Source organism: Podarcis gaigeae (genome assembly GCF_964106915.1).
Source record: "Podarcis gaigeae genome assembly, chromosome: 7".
NCBI lineage: Eukaryota > Metazoa > Chordata > Lepidosauria > Squamata > Lacertidae > Podarcis > Podarcis gaigeae.
In genome coordinates, this window is record NC_139683.1 from 21,880,061 (window position 1) to 21,897,277 (window position 17,217).

General features: G+C 36.5%; 1 protein-coding gene across 10 annotated transcripts in view; it reads right to left on the minus strand.

The window, feature by feature from the left end:
- ZFPM2 (zinc finger protein, FOG family member 2) overlaps window positions 1-17,217 on the minus strand; it is a 469,506-nt gene that overhangs the window by 309,702 nt on the left and 142,587 nt on the right. The window contains exon 1 of one of the 10 annotated variants that reach the window (XM_083749022.1): window positions 11,597-11,719. The exons of 6 other annotated variants lie outside the window; for them this stretch is intronic. The gene's annotated coding sequence lies outside the window, so the exon portion shown is untranslated. Of the gene's footprint in view, window positions 1-7,866; window positions 7,889-11,596; window positions 11,720-17,217 lie in introns of those variants that run through there. 3 more of the 10 variants (XM_083749025.1, XM_083749017.1, XM_083749016.1) reach the window with 3 other exon arrangements.

Sequence of the window (17,217 nt, forward strand, 5' to 3'; positions counted from 1 at the left end):
ACTGGATACCTCATATGCCATATTCTCATACGCCAATTACAGGCAACTCTCCATTTGTGTGGGAGTTGCGTTCTGAGGCACTGTGTGCATCAGTGGGGCACGCGTACCCTTGCCCTGTTCCACTTCCTTCCGAGGCCAAAAACAAAAACAGCGTGCGCACCAGCACTCACACATGCCTCAAATGCACTGAAAAAGTTGCCTGTATCTAAAGAAGGCAAGCTGATCTTCTTCAACTTATGACTGATGTCCAACAATGAGGTGGTTAAGAAATGAGTCATCATTTCTACATCATCTGGTAAAACTATACCCGTTTTATATCTTTATAAGCAGGTCCAGTGGTAAATTACTACATGCTGAGTATTGTTAATGCAGAGGCACACAGAAAATCTGTCGAGAGGTATATTCTTTGAGGAGTGAAAGAAGAGATGCCTTGTTGCCCCAACTTTTTTGATGAACCTTTTGGCACAACCCCCTCGTTCTCATGCTCTGCCTGTAACTTAGTCTAAAAAACTTCTATGTTTACCCCTTCCTCCAATTCCCTACCCTTTATCTGTTGATCCCCATGTATTAAATTTTAGACTGTAAGCTTCTAGGGGCAGAGACCTGTCTTTCTACAGTGTGTAAAGTGTCATGAACACTGATAGCACTATATAAATGAATAAATAATCAACTTAGTGGAAAATTTGGTACTCAGTACCCAATTCCTCGGTATAATAAATAATTCTTTTTATTTTTAAGAAGTGCTACACGTTCATAACTGCCAACTGATGACTCAGTGGCAAAATTCCCATTAATTTTAATGGATCTGGATGGCACCCAATAGTAATTAGCCACTAACATGACAGAAGGAAAAAAAACAATTATATGAAAGCAGGGTGGGGAGCTGTCACTCAGGGAGGACAGAAGTGGGGATTTTGTTTTGTTCAATAGCTCTGGGGGAAGGATATACATATACTTTTAAAAACAAAGATATACACTACTGCAAGAGAACTGAAACTGATGGCCCCATTTCTAGAAAATGAAAGCTTATGTCTATCTCTCCTCTTTTACAGACACGAGGATATGGAATGCAACTTCCTGTTTAACAGTAAATACTGTACAATAGGCACAACCATCACTGCCAGAACCAAATGCCAAAAAATGCAGGGTATGTGTCATAAATGCATTTTGAAATGAGAACGATGGGAAATGTGAGAAGAGTATTTTCTCTCATTAATTTCCTTCCTCTGAATCTCTGTGTTTCCTTTCTGTCAAGCAGAGTCAAATCCAATATATACCATAAAGCTTCTAATATGCAGTTTGTCTATAAGTTTTAACAAGCCACACTTTTCTAAATAGCCACATTAAAAACTGAAAATGCTATATCATATTAGGAGAAATTAAATGCAACACTCTCCCATCTTTTGCCATAGGTACTGTATTAACTCTGTTGACATCAATGTAGTCACCTCATCTTTAACACCAGCATAAAGTATCAGGAGAATGAAGCCCAATGTATCAGTCATTTAGTAATTAATTACACAGAGCTGTAATTACTGTTTGCCAATGGAGCCATACAGTGGTAGCCTCCCCACGATAAAAACAAACCTTCCTAGGTTTTTCTAACCACTGGGTTCTCTCTGTTGCACTTTCAGCTTCATCTCCTCCAGTCAGTCTCTGACCTCCTCGCTTGGTGTCTCTGCCAAATTCTTGGCACCGAAAGTGAGGGGGAAGAGGCCATACCATAAGCGTGTTGATAATGAGGAGATAGAAATAGCAAACCAGCTGGATTGCCCTAATAAAGTATGTCTGGGATTCAGAGACACAACAACTCACTGCTCATGGAACAGTACTGTGCTTTTAACCCTCTGAATTCTAGTCTGAGTCTTTTCCATGATCCCTAGTTCCACATATCTGGAGAATATGTGCTGCAGGTATGCTGTTGCATTCATCTATCTATCATCTATCTATCTATCTATCTATCTATCTATCTATCTATCTATCTGGTATTTATTAGCTGCACTTTCTGGTAGGTGATACCCATAGCAGGTTTTTTTAAAGAAAGAAAACAGCAAAACAGATCTTCATAAAACAAGTTAGCCACAGGATTGCTGAGTTAGTCTGTCTTGTGACACCTTAAAATACTTAACTAATTTATTATGATGTGCGCTTTTCTTGAATAGCCCACTTCATTCTAGTCTCCACTTCACACTAGTCTACAGAAGCTTATGCCATAATAAATGTATTAGTCTTTAAGATGCCACAAGGCTGTTCTTTATAAAACAGTAGCAGCACAATTCTATACTACTGAATACAATGTTGCTTACACATTCCTATAAATGGGCATAGGAATACTGTTAGTTTAGGATGCCTGCCTAACAGTTGTATTTTCTTGTTTTAACTATATTGCTTGAATATGCTATTGTGTACAGAGTTCTAGTTTGGAGTATTGGGTAGAATTGATTTAAGTTGTTTTTCCTCTTTGTCCTTCTTCCAATTTTCTCCTTTCACTTTTTTTGTTAATTTTGAAATAAATTAAATGTCAAAAATGCAAAAGGTGTTTTCCGCCTCCTCTCATTCTGCTAGAACTTGACTTAATGAAGCTCAAACAATTAGGCCTTTGTTTATTAATAATTAACTAAATAAATTCAAACAGACATTGAAAGGCCATCTAAGGTAAACCAAAATGATTTCAAAGCCACCTTAACAACGTACACCGTTGATTCTTGGAGCCTAATAGTCAGTTATCACTATGATAGATCACACACATTCCCACACTTACACGAAAGTGAAAGACTGGTTATGTCCAATACTGAGTGGTCAGTGTGACTGGACTGGCCTATAAGCATAGATAGAACTTTAAATTACCTGTCTATATTGCCCTTACCGATACTACTGTACCTGTTAACTTCCATCACATCACAGGATGACAATGACAGACAGGAATACAACAAATATCCATGGGTCCTACTTTCTGAAGAAAAATAGCACATTTGCAGTTACAGATATATTTGCAAATAAAGGGTTTCTGTCCATAAATTTGCTTACGTAACATGGCTTTCCAGACACATCCTCCGTGCTACAGCCCCTCAAAAGCCTCTCCTGATAACTAGGGGCAGAGGAAACTTATGAGCACAGAACAAGCAACAACCTGACACCATATACAATAGTGATGTGGTCAGCACTTAGAACACATAATGGTGAAGACCTACACTAGGATACAAAGTAACCATTTTGACATATGTACACCTGCAATATATATATATATATATATATATGTCTTGTTCATAAATGATCTGAACATGCACTCCTAAGTTCTTTCCAACAAACATATTAAAACTGCTGATCACTGAAGTTCATTACATTTACATAGACCAAACCCCGGGTGCCTCATCAATGAGTCAAAACAGCATGGACTTCAGAACCTACTTGCTGAAGTACTGTCAAAACAAAGTACAGTACAAAACAAAGTACTGTAGTTTAAAATTAAGGTGTTAAAAATATTTTGCTAGTGATGGCATTTACATAAATATTTTTACTTTATGTCATAGCAGTGGGGGAAAATTAAATGTAATAACTTCAAAACTGGTAGTAAACATCACTTACATTTTTCAGCATTAATTTTTGGTCCCTCCCAAAACAGAAATAACATACAGCACAGGGAAGTTTTAAGCCTTTTAAAAAGCTTTCAAATCATTATTCCAAAGGTAGGCAACCTTTTTAAAACCAATGGCCAGAAAGCCACATCTAATGAGCATATTTCACTTGGTTGTGATTGACATAATGTACATGTTGCCTCTATGGGCATAGTTAATGTTATTGAGCTTAGGGCCTTTCCAGACAGCAACATAATGAATCTTTTACTCATCAGTATACCAACACTAGCCCTGATCCACTCACAATGGCATAATCCCATTCTTATGTAATGCATAAAGGGTGGAGGGGAGAGCGCCTTGCAGTGTAAAGTAAGGGATAGGTTTTTCAACACTTTTTCTATTTAAAAAGGGTAAAATGGCAGTCCTGAACTGGCAGTGAGAAGAGCCTGGCCTCTAAAGAAATTAAATGACTTAACATGTATTCCCACTTGAGTGGTATGGTGGAAGGGCATTCATCTCCTATTAAAATTCACAAGCTGGCAAGGGCATTAAAGGAACAGTGGTGTTGCTGAAAGCAAAGCCATTGCACACACTATCCATGGCTTATTGCGAGAATCACGGTCCCACTTTCTACACATAACACATCTATGGTAATGAACAGATTGCTGCATCCCAGCAACAAAATATTGCAGATTTAATGTTTGGGGGGGGGGGAGGAATCGGCAACATATGCAGCACTTGGAGGGAAATGCTTTTATTCCTGTAATCACAGTTTTGTTGTTTGGAAAGGCTCTTATGCTATAGTGATTTCATTATAAAACTCCCTGTTATGCGTAATATCCCATGGAAAAAAGTATGAAGTTATTATTTCTACTTACTTACCTGGATATGGCAGATTTCTTGTTTAAACCTCGGTAGGCCCCAATGACATATAAAAGAATGGGTTGGATTTCTAAAACAAAAGGGATACACAGTTGGGAAGTGCCCAGTCTGTCTGTTGCAGGGGTAGACCTACTGCTGGAGCCTCTTCTCCAATTAGCACAATCAGTCACCATTGTGACCGCCCTCCATCCCCACAGCAATAACACCAAAGGGGTATCCAAGGCAGCAAGGAGTCCCTGGCAGTGGCCCAGGCATGCCACCTGCTGATACTGGGCTTGCAAATTAGTGCAATATGAGTGGAAATGTGGGCTATGTATTCCCGTCATTAGCTGTGAGTACTGAAAGTAGCAAGGACCACTAGAGTTCTTCCCAAGAGTCCATACATGTGATCAAATATCATCAACGGTAAGATAATATCATCGGTGTCATAGTCAGAAGCAGCAGCAGACACTCTGGTACAGCTAAGCCACTCACCTGACCTCCATCCGGCTGAAACAGAAGGAGTGGCATGAGGCAAATGCTCCATCCAGCAAGAGTACTGGGTTGACTCTGACTCTGCCAGAACATGTGCAACATACCAACTTTGCCACCCAACACCCTTTTTGTCTTGGTATGCTGCAGGGACCCAGCCAGACAGTGGTCAGGTGAGCAGCTCAGCCACACCACTGATGGTCAGAAGTATGTAACCAAACTAATGAATTCAATTAACAAAAAAAAAAAAAAAAAAAAAGCTTTTAGTTTCATATGTTGTGTTAAGGGCTTTCCATGTTCATTCAAGCTCCAAAATTGCATGAACGCTGCTGCCATAAATAAAGCACTTTAAAGCATATTTCCTTCTAGTCAATTAAGCGAAAGAATGGGCAAGACAGACATTAAAGTTATCCTAGAGACAGCACAATGTCGTGCACAGAGGTAGCACCATATTGTACACTCCATATTTAGAGCATCATGGTGGCAATCATTATCCGTGCCAGTTCTATAATTAACTTTGAACATGTGCAGAGTACAATTGCTAAATGAATCATCGAAAGGTAGGTTTTCAGATCAGGAAATATATCTTCCTCACAAGTTTCTCATCCAGAAAATGCTTACATTTGTTTACATACAGTTAAAATGAAACTCAATAGTAACCTAAAGCTTGAATCATTCCAATACAACAAACTCAAAAAGTATTAAACTCTTTTTTTCTCTCTCTCAGCTTTTCTGCTCATTCTGCACTATGAGGAAATAGCAGCACAAAGTACAGGTTTTTTTGTTTCAGGAATACAAAACGAACAAAAACCCTATGAAGGAGATATACAGAAGGAGTGATGAGGAAGGCTTCACCTTTATCCTGCACTGAGCAAGGTGGTTGGACTAGTTGACCTTCAAGATTCCTTCTAACATTTAACATTCTATGCAGATGGTATTGGCTGCCAGTTAGGTACTTGTAACATGGAATGGTAGCTTGCGTTGCATGATAGCTCCAGTGGCACAGATACCATGTGTATATTCCAGTGAACAGATAACATTTGCCCAGATTTTTTATATTTTCCCTTACCCACCTATTTAATTCATTCAAAATAAACAATTTATTATTCTTTCTCCCCAAATTCAGCATGGACCATGCTCTAACTTACTTCTCCTATACTACAGTGGTACCTCAGGTTAAGTACTTAATTCGTTCCGGAGGTCTGTACTTAACCTGAAACTGTTCTTAACCTGAAGCACCACTTTAGCTAATGGGGCCTCCCGCTGTCACCGCGCCGCTGGAGGACGATTTATGTTCTCATCCTGAAGCAAGTTCTTAACCTGAAGTACTATTTCTGTGTTAGCGGAGTCTGTAACCTGAAGCGTATGTAACCTGAAGCATATGTAACCCAAGGTCCCACTGTACTAAGTTTCAAATCACTGAACCTTTTTCTAACTAGAAGTCCTAGAATCTACTACACTTCCCTAATTGCTTGTTATAACGGTGAGATGCAATTTGACTTACCCTTATTTATGGTACATAGGACTACAATTGCTGTCCTATAATTCATATAGTGTATACCTGCCCATTAACACATACATATACATTTTCATGTATTTTATCTCCTTCCAACCCCTGCCCACTCCCCATTCTTTTCTGTCCCTCACACATTTTGCCATTTTCCAGTTGACCTTCTCTGCCTGTCGTTCATTTTCACTTCACCCAACATTTAATTCCCTCATTCAGCCCTCTTTCACAACAGATTTGTACTAAGCATGTGTGTGGAACACCCTCATGAAATCCAATATCTAACCCTGGCCACAGAAATGCTCCGGTAACAAAAACTAAAAGTGTATACCACTGTTAGAGAAAATCACAGAAATGCACTTTGACGTTCCCAAAACAAACCATTTGTAAAAAAAGCACAGTACAAATGGAGAAAAATTTTTTTTTGAAAATCCATTCCAGCAAAGTCTATGGGGACAAAACACAGCATCTGTCAATATGCCAGAATGTTTCATCAAATATTTAATTCATTCAAAAACAACTCATTTCTTGTGTTTTCTACTCCTGATCAAGCATGCAACACCCTCAAACATACTTACCCCTTCAAGTTTCAAATGTACTGAATGATGTTTTAACTCTAAATGTAGAACCAATCCCTTCCCTCCATTTTTTTAATTATTATTATTATTTATTAAATTTGTATATTACTCTATACATGCAGGTCTCAGGGCAATTGGATGCCAATCAGCCAAATACTTGGTTAAAAAGGAATGTTTTTGCCTGGCACCTAAAGGTGTATAGCGAAGGGAGCCACTGCAGAATGGGGAGCCACTGCAGAAAAGGCCCTTTCTCGTGTTGTCACCCTCCAGACATCTTGTGGAAGAGGAACACAAAGAAGGGTCTCAGAAGATGATCTCAAGGTCTGAGTAGATTCATTTGGAAAGAGGCGGTCCTTGAGGTATTGTGATCTTGAGCCATTTAAGGTTTCATAGGTCAAAACAAGCACTTTGAATTGGGTCTCAAAACTAATTGGCAGCCAGTGCATTCAGACCAGCATCATTGTGATATGCTCATACCAACTTGCCCTGGTGAGCAACCTGGTTGTTGAATTCTGCACTAGCTGAAGTCTTCAGAGGCAGCCCTACATATAATGCATTGCAGTAATCTAAACTTGAGGTTACTAGAGCATAGACAACAGTAGTTAGGCTATCCCTGTCTAGAAAAAGGTGCAGCTGGACCACCAACAGAAGCTGATAGAAGGTACTCAACGTAATTGAGGCCACCTGAGCCTTAAGTGACAGCAAAGGATCCTGGAGTATCCCCAAGCCACATACCTGCTCCTTCAGAGGAAGTGTAACCCCATCAAGAGCAGACAATCTCTCAGTCTTGGGAACCACCCACTGACAGTGCCTCAGTCTTATCTGATATGAGCTTCAGTTTGTTGGCTCTCACCCAGTCCATTATCGAGGCAAGACACCAGACACTTCCACTGCCTCACCTGCAGATCTAAATGAGAATTAGAGCTGAGTGTCATCGGCATATTGCTGAAAATGTACTTCAAACCTCTGCATAACTCCACTCCGGATAACCCCCCATTTTTCATTATAATTAGTGAATTGCAATTCTGCCAATTAACCCAACAATTACAGTAACATAGCAGCCAAGATGGCAAAGAAGTAACAGCCAGTGTATTGGTTCAAACAGGAATTAATGCCACCAGAGTTATAGAACACCTGTACTATAATGTGTACAGGTGTGTAGAAAACACTACTGTATTACTAACAGACATGCAACTCTCTGTATTCTGTCCCACTTTTGCAATAACACTGGTGGTGCATGATTGTTGTCTTGTATTCTTGTTACTTCTTGAGCTCTTCTAAAACCCAATATTTGCATTTATTCCAGATCAGGGGTGGGAAACTGCATCCAGCTGGCAGGCAAGAACTTTATCTTCTCCATCAGCCAAGTCTGACATGTGGGCCTTACCATGCTCTAGTCAATCACCTGATGTTATACTGATGTGACCTAGCTTGTGCATTCAGAATAGCACAGACTACAAAAAGAAATATTTTATTCCTTCCTTCCTTCATTTTCTATTTTGCCCTTCCTTCCAAAGGAAGAAGCAAGCAAGAATGCAGAGCCTTGTCATACACATGGCAACTAACAACAGTAGTAATATATCGGGACCATAGTCAGAAAACAAGGTCACATACCCCTTTTCTTGCTCTTGACCAAGGTGATCCATCAGTGTGACCAAGGCCATTTTGGTCCTAAAGCCAGATCTGAACCCAGACGGAAATGTCTCTAGATAATCCATGTAATCCAATAATGCCTCTAGCTGCCTTGCCACAACCCTCTCCACATCTTGCCCCAGGATTAATGATAGTGTATATTATAAGGCAATTACATTAAAAATAAAATATTGGAAGTAATTCAAGGCTATAGTATTCTTAATAAGATGATAATAAGGGCAATGCATTTGGTGATGGGCCAGTTTTATTTAAAAAAAAAACAACCCAACAGAAAAATCTGGATAGAAGTCTGGATTTAAAAACTGACGGCATTCTTAAAATCATTGAGAATGTAAAACATCTGATATGAAAGATGAACTGTTTCTGGTGCAGGAAGCAGCTCAGAATTCAGAATTTAGGATAACAGCATAGGATAGATAAGCTTTTTTCTGCAACATGGTGCCTATATTAGCATGACATTGAAATCTAAGACACAGAGCATATTTCCAAGACAAAACTCCATACTGCTAGTAGGAGGTTAATAAAACAGGCAACACAAATGTTGAAACTACAGAGCTACCTCTGTAGAAAGCAGCATCCGTCTACTTATGATTTTAAAATGAAGATCCTAATCTTTGGTGAAGGACTTCTACAGATCTTTTAGCAAAAAAAAAAAAGTAAATAAAGTTATTTGCTATAGGCAGGCTATTTTACTGCACACTGAAAGGATGTTTTCTTAGAATTTAAACTGTATTGAATCATTTACCATGAAAGTGTGAAAGTACTACAGTGTGGATAAAGTAGATGTCTAGATTTCTTTCTGGGCTTTAACTTATTCACTTCAGTATATCAACTGGGGCCACATACAGAGTTCTCAAAGGTTCATATACACCACTTAAAATTGATTTTTACCAATGTCTTGAAAGATGGTCCCAGCAATTAAGCACCATCACCCTCTCTCGCTTATATCTGAACCTAGCTACTCAAGGTACTCTAAAAAGGAAACTGCAGCACTTCCTACTATATGTCTAAAATGGTTGTTTAAAATGTTAAGCTTTTTATTATCATATTTTCTCCAATTCCCTATTGTGTTTCTTGCATAAATAAATCAGAAAGGCAACTGTGATTTCAGTGAATGGCTACATAATTTTAGTTTCTATAGGTTAGGATCTCAACCAAATAATTAGAAATGGGGGTTTCCAATATTAAAATAATGGTTAAAATGGGGAATAAAATACATTTATGTTATCTGTAAGATAAAGTTTTGTTGAAAAAGGAATTTCTGTCCACCACAGACTAGACAGAAGTCTTCAAATGCTAAAAATATTTATCCTGAAAGTTATTTTCAAAGTTATTTTCAAGATACTGTTAAAAAGCTTCCTCACAAAAAGCAAGGTGTAACGGTTAGATCATCAAACTACAGAGACTGAAAAGCGTTTTGACATATTAAGCTTTTAAAAACAAATGTATTCAGTCAGTTAATGGTCAAATAGCATCTGAAAAACAAAGTCCTAGGTAAAACATTTTAAAATTATTTTTTACACCAAATATTTGTGACCAATTGGTACACAAACAAGCTAAATGAACTGAAAGACTGAAATCCTAAAGATACTTATGAGGAATTCAGTCTCACTGAACTCAGTGAAGAATAATACTGAATAAACATATTTAAGAACTCATTGTAAGTAACCGATCCATTTTTTTTAATCTAAATGTTAATACTTTTACAATAATGCCATTTACTTTAGTAGAGTTACACTATTATGAAACAGCATAGATATTCAATGCAATATTTCCCTCTCTATTTTTGTTCCTATAACTTCTAAAAACAATCTGCCAATAGCTGACCACTACTGGATAAACAGAATTTCCTAGCTAGAAAAAGAATGTTTTACATATCTGCCATACTGTGAATGTGTGTGCTAAATATGCTTTTCAAACTTGAGCTTCAGTGTTCTTTTTTCCTTACCAGTAACATTTTCTGTTACTGCTAATCACTCCAGCCAGAACATCCCCAACAAATACTCCCACTTAAATGAGATTTTCTACACTGCAGGGCTAATCATAAAATTACACAGTCTAGTTCATCTAAGTAGCTGATTGTTACTTTCCATTTATAAATATAGCTGATCCTGATAATTTTGGCTACATTACTTTTTCTTTTCTTTCTTTGATTCATCACTCCTGATTTTCTTCTGGGTATAATTAGATGGTTCTCAATTACCTAATAAGAGGTGTGGCACTCTAGAACAGACTGAGTTATCAAGCTATTTTTCTTACTTACATTTAAAAATATCCACCAAAAGAAAGACTTGTGAGAGGAAGAGAGAGGTGTGAAAATCTATTAAATGAGTTGAATAAGATGAGGAGCTAGTATATAACCAAAAGTGAAGCTACCTACAAAAATGATGTTAGTGTATTTTACTTCATCTTACAACATGGAATATAGTTTATCAAATAAAAGCACATACCTTTGTCAAATATCATTTACTTTGCAAACATGTAACAGTTGCTTGTGGCCAAAAACTTTTAGTGCAGAAGTAATAACCAAATTTTACAAAGACAGACATTGAAACCTAAATGCTAAATAGATTATTCATACTGTTGACAAAGTATCTGACACAATAAATACAATCTCATATTGAAGGGTGGGGGCTTTCCTAAAATCTGCTGTGTCATATTCTTACAGACCTGAATTTCATGTTTCTGATTATAGAAGTACACATCATTAGATAGGAACCACATGGATAACAGTAATTGTAAGAATTTGCTTAAAACGAGCTTTTAAAAATAAATTTATTCTGTAGTTTAGACATTAAGAAAGCATTGTTTTGTGAGGTGCAACAAATCACTAAGAACATACACTGCTGCCATCCAAATTAATCTACAGGCTGCTTCAGACTACATTCAATATTATCAGCAATAAAGCACCTTGAAAAAAATCATCTTACCGATATTAAGCCAACAGCATTAGCTAAAACTCAACTGTCCTTTGGAGATTTGACCCTTGAAACTCAGAGTAAAGAGATACATCATAATGGATTTCCACTGAGTATAAAACTGTCCAAAATCTAAATTCAAATCCCAGCTGTCTACATTCCAGTTCTATGACAGTTGCAGCAATTTTTTTGTAACTGTCCTGAAAATCTTTTGGGCTGAACAGCATTATGTTCTAGTTCTTCAATTTGTTGTCCTTGAATATAAATATGTCCCAGTGAGATTTATTGCAGCCTTAACGTTGGTATAAAAGCTGTACCTTCGTAATAATAGCCAATTGTTAAGTATATTAGGTGTGTGTGTTTGGAATTTGTAAAATATAACCGTTAAACACTACTTAGATTATTATTATTTTTAATGCTCGGGCCAATTACGTGTGAACCTGTCAAAAGCTAAGGGTCGCTCTATAAAATTCTTGCAGAATATCTGGTTTGAATTTAACTTTATTATGCAAGTACAGATGCTATGATTACAATTAGGGCTGCAATACGCAGTTACCTGGAAGTAAGTCCCATTGAATTCAATGAAACTTAATTCTGAGCAGACATGCATAGTACTGTACAGTATTGTAAATTTCTCTGAACTTTTCTTTTTGATTGTTTTATTTTAACAGACCTTGAAAAGTTAAGGCACAAGATAAAGAAAAATGTAATCCAATGCCCCACCTTGTGGGAACCCAGTATTCCCTGACACTACACAGAAAACGACCTTTACGTCCTTCAGACTTCCCTAACAGACCCCATCATCTATCGCAAAAGCCAAATCATCTGATCCTAAACTAACTGTCAACTGCTTGCGATGGTAGGGAAGCCAGACATCAATCAATCAGTTTTTATCAGAGGTGCTCTTCGTTTTTGCTGTTGTGCTCATCTTATCATCTGACCCAGTTGTAGGCCTGACTTCAGAAGCTTAAAAGAACTTGATGGCAAAATATGCATTTGTTTGTCCAAGATGTCCATTCTTCTAACAGTGCACATGCATTTTTAGAAATCTGGTTTTAAAAATTACCTTTCTGCTATATCAAAACATTTTTAATTATATTCCCTTGTGGATTCCTTTAGCAACAGCTTAAAGTCTTCCTAAATTTATTATTCAATATGCTCATATCTCTATATGGCACATAATGAAAAGTTACCTTAAATAAAATCATAAATATATAGATTTACAAAATCAAGGTTTGTGCTACATATTCTCATTATTAATTCTGACCTTTATAATTACTGTTGCAGTGCATGAAACAGAATGCTGACATGAGCAATGATTGTGCCCAATTTTACTATAATTAAGGCAGTAATCCTGTACTGTACACACTTACCTGGAAATAAACCCCATGTAGCCCAGTGGGGCTTACTTCTAAATACCATGCAAATAATTGAACTCTAAGAGTCTGATGTTAAGTAAAGTAAAAGGCTGCTGCTTCAAAACCAGTTTAAGTATTTCAATTTAAAAACAACTGGGATTACTGCTTTTCTAAAGTAAAATTACGCATATTAATTTCTTTCCAATTTCAAAGTAGGACATTTTATACAAAATCAGAAGGCTGAAAAAGTAAAAGCTTCAAGAATACCACCATCACTAAATTTTGGATTCATATTTTTCATATTAGAACCAACAAGCATTGTGGTACAAGCCCAGGCCCTGAAAACGTATGACCAGTTCTGGAAGATTACTGAAAATACTATTTGTAAGATGTAAGAATCTAAAGATGTTTCAGAGAAAAGATCTATTTCAGAGATGGAGGATTATAAAGTGAAAATTAAATCTGAAAAGCAAAATAAATAAAGTAAACCCAATAAAAGGTCAAATGCAGTCATATGTTTAGGAGAGGATAAACAAACATATTTTGAATTGATCCATTAACTGTAAACAACAATCTTTAAATAACCTTTCCTCTTCTATAATTAACACTTATCATATATAAGAATGATGTTTGTTAGTTCATTGGTAATATTAAGTTTAATAAGTAAAATGAATTCCTATCCTTTTATCACATAGATACAGTACGTCATATTATACAATAGGATGCACGTACATAAACTAGACTGATGGAGAATATTGTCACTGGAAACAGTCTGTATATAGTAGAACTGTATTCAAACAAGTTGTTTTAAGTACCCAGCTTTTTAACTTTCTGGGTGATTCAGTGTTCATTCCCAAACTGGAACACGCATGCTTACTTTCACATGAAGTTATACTCAACTGGCTATATAGTCAAAGACACAAAAGGTGCATACTGAATGTATCAAATCCAATAAAGGCAAGCATCTAAGTATTACTGTTAACAAGAAACCACTAAATAGTATATTTCAAATAATATTTGTACAACAAAATTTAGTTAGGATAAAATGATATAATATGAGGAAAAACTTCAAATGTCGAATAAGAATAAAACCTTTTAACTGTTCTATCTCCTCTTCTGTATTTCCAGTACAAATACTAACTCAAAACAACCTGTGACACAACTTATTATCAGTTAATCATAGCCTCCAAAAGCTTAAAACACAGACTTCTGGCTGAAAAACCACAAATACTATTACTCATCAATGCAATTGTTCCACATAACATGCAGGAAGAATTTCGGATGGGAAATCCAAACCGCTTGCTGCTATACACCTGTATGATTCTGAATAACCCATAACTAATCTTATTCACAATGTAAACATAATAATCAATGTAACATTTCTTTGTGTTAAAATAAGAAACCACATTGGATGCAAGATAAAAAGTCCCATATAGAGTCTGTGGTTACTGAACAATGCAAATGATGTAAAAAAACAACAACTATTCAGTGATATTTTGAAACGCAGGAGTCAATTAAATACAAACTTTTCATTTTCCTACCAAGCTCTAAATAACTTGGGCCTAGAATGGCTAGTGGATGCCTCTTTCCCTATATGCAATCTTAGATGCAATCAAGTTTCAATGACAAGGACAAACAGAAGGTCTCTACCAGTAACTTCTTCACTGTGATTGAATGTCCTTCTGACGGTTTGCTAAAGCTTGAGCCCAAGCTTATTCCTAATGTAATACAAGACTCAGGTTAAGAGTTTTTATATTGTATGAATTCTTAAGTTTTTGTTTCCTAATACAGTGATTATTTTCTGAGACCCTTAAGAATGGATTGAGAGAGACACTCATCTGAGTAATCAGAAACATTCAAGCACACTGCAAAGTAACAGAATAAATATTAATACAATCCTAACCCTTGAAGAAATATATCCTTTCCTTTCCTATTCCTCAACATACAAATGTTGTATCGGCTGCAAGACTGGAGGGTTCACCACTAGAACAGAAGACTGAAAATATTTTACTGGATGCCCCCCCCCAATCAATTTTATATATCACTTCTTGAATTTGTTCAAACATGTGTAGGTAGAACTGAACGTTGCAAACTGTATGTTTACTTCTAAACAGATTAAATTCCGTACGGGGGGAGGGGAATTAAATTGGTGACAGCCATCCACAGCTGTTACCAACTCACGATGGCAATACCTTTTCAAGGCATTAGATAAAACTAAGAAATCAATGAAAAGATGTCAATACCAAGAACTGAGTCATTTGCCACTTATAAGCACCATGCATACTTCCATCGGTGTTATATTTTATATATATCCATTAGTCCCAAAATGGGTGGTTTTGTGGATGAGAAGCTATTACAAGTAACAGCACTACTTATACCTTCTACCTGAATAATGTTTTTAACAAGGCTATTGAAGAAGGAAACACACAAGGAAGGATAAATGAGTGTGGGAATTCTACATGCACTTCTAAACAAGACTACACATATTAGGGCTGGCTGATGTTCAGAGCTTCCTAAAGATTGAGCTGTACGTCTCAACAAAGTGATGTGTTTGTATGTCAATATTTCAACAAAGTGCTGTATATATGAACACCAATGCCCTGGAGAGATTTTCAACAGAGCTATACATCAATATTTTATTAAGGTGAATAGTAACAAAGTGGAATTCATATTTCGTTTTTACAGGCTCATGAAATACTTTTATCAGTTCAGCAATCTCCAAGGGTACATCTAACTGATTAGGCTATATTATTCAGATTGCCTCTAGTTTCTGTTTGCTTGTCATTATTCCACAAGTATCAGAAAACTGATTTGTCGTCTTCCCATATTTTTTCTTTTTTAATGAATTTCACCTGGCAGTGCCTAACAAAACACCTTCCTACTCCACCCAACACTGTCACCTCTATACATCAGTATGCCTCAAAACCAAATGTAGACTTTCAAGATAAAATAATACTGCTCTAAAAAAACAATGAAATTAGCACACTTTCATTCTAGACATGTTTGTCAAATGCACATATTACTGTGCCTGAAATAATCCAAATGACACAATTCTCTCTCCTTCCCCCTTTGTGTCATCTCAGAAAGACAATCTGACAGTAATAGCATGACACCCTCTTGGACATACCTCTGGGCATTAATATTTAAATCTTTCCTATCCCTTGTGATTGAAATTCAGCCTCTATTCACAAACAAAAACTAAATCAATGTTCTTAGAGTTCAAACTAGATCCCTAAACAGTTTGCCACTCTCCATGCACAGATAAGATAAACTTTCTTTGACCCAAGAGATGAAGTTGCCATGACGATCAGAGAGTCTACTTTCTATATTGATATTTGCTGATGTAACAACAAATAGAACCAGATCCTAGGACTGATAATGGTGATTAATTAATACTAATATTGATCCTTACAAGCAAGAGACAAGGCTATTAACTTGAAGCCTGAAAAGTCAATTGTTACCTGTGGCAGAGATACCAGTGACTGATTTTGAAACATAATAAACAAATGTGCTAGATTTATGCTAATACCTTTAAAGAGCCCATGTCTCTGTTTCAGGTATGACATTTCCACATTCAAGTGTGTTCATTTAATTGCATCCCTTTCCTTACTACCATAAACAAAAATAAGCTTCTATACAGGGAGAAGAAGCTGTTTAAAGAATATAGACTCCAATTCATTCCTTTTCTGAATCTAATTTCAGCACCGCATCACTGAAGTTTTTTTAAAAAGACAGGGACCAAGCAGGTTAATTGTTTGTTTAAAGGCATCCTATACTGGATTAAAATGTATTGTCCATTTTCCAGAAGGCCAAATTCAGTTTCTCGTATGAAAACCTCAGCATGGAACTCATCCAAATGAGTTATCCCAATGTGTATCATCCAAATAAGAAATTAATACCAGCTTCATTTATTCATGACGGAATAGCATTGCTCAGACAGCTATATATTTAAAATAAAAAATGAATCTATGTTTACTTTTCCAAAACTAATTCAAATTATCAGACCTGTCTGAAAAAAACGCATTAAAACATTCTCTTTCTCCACTAACGGGAAAAAGCAGATCCATTGTTTGGAAAACTTAATGCTTTTTATTTAAAACAAACAACCAAAAAAAAAACTTTCTTATGACAGAATAGCAGGTGCAATCTAGCCAAAAGTTAAGCACTTTTAACCTCATTTATTTCAACAGGAAAAATGTAACCATGTGCATAACTGAATGAAATTAGACTTTCAAGTGCTTAATTTTGGCTTACCCGTGTGTAATAATATCAGTT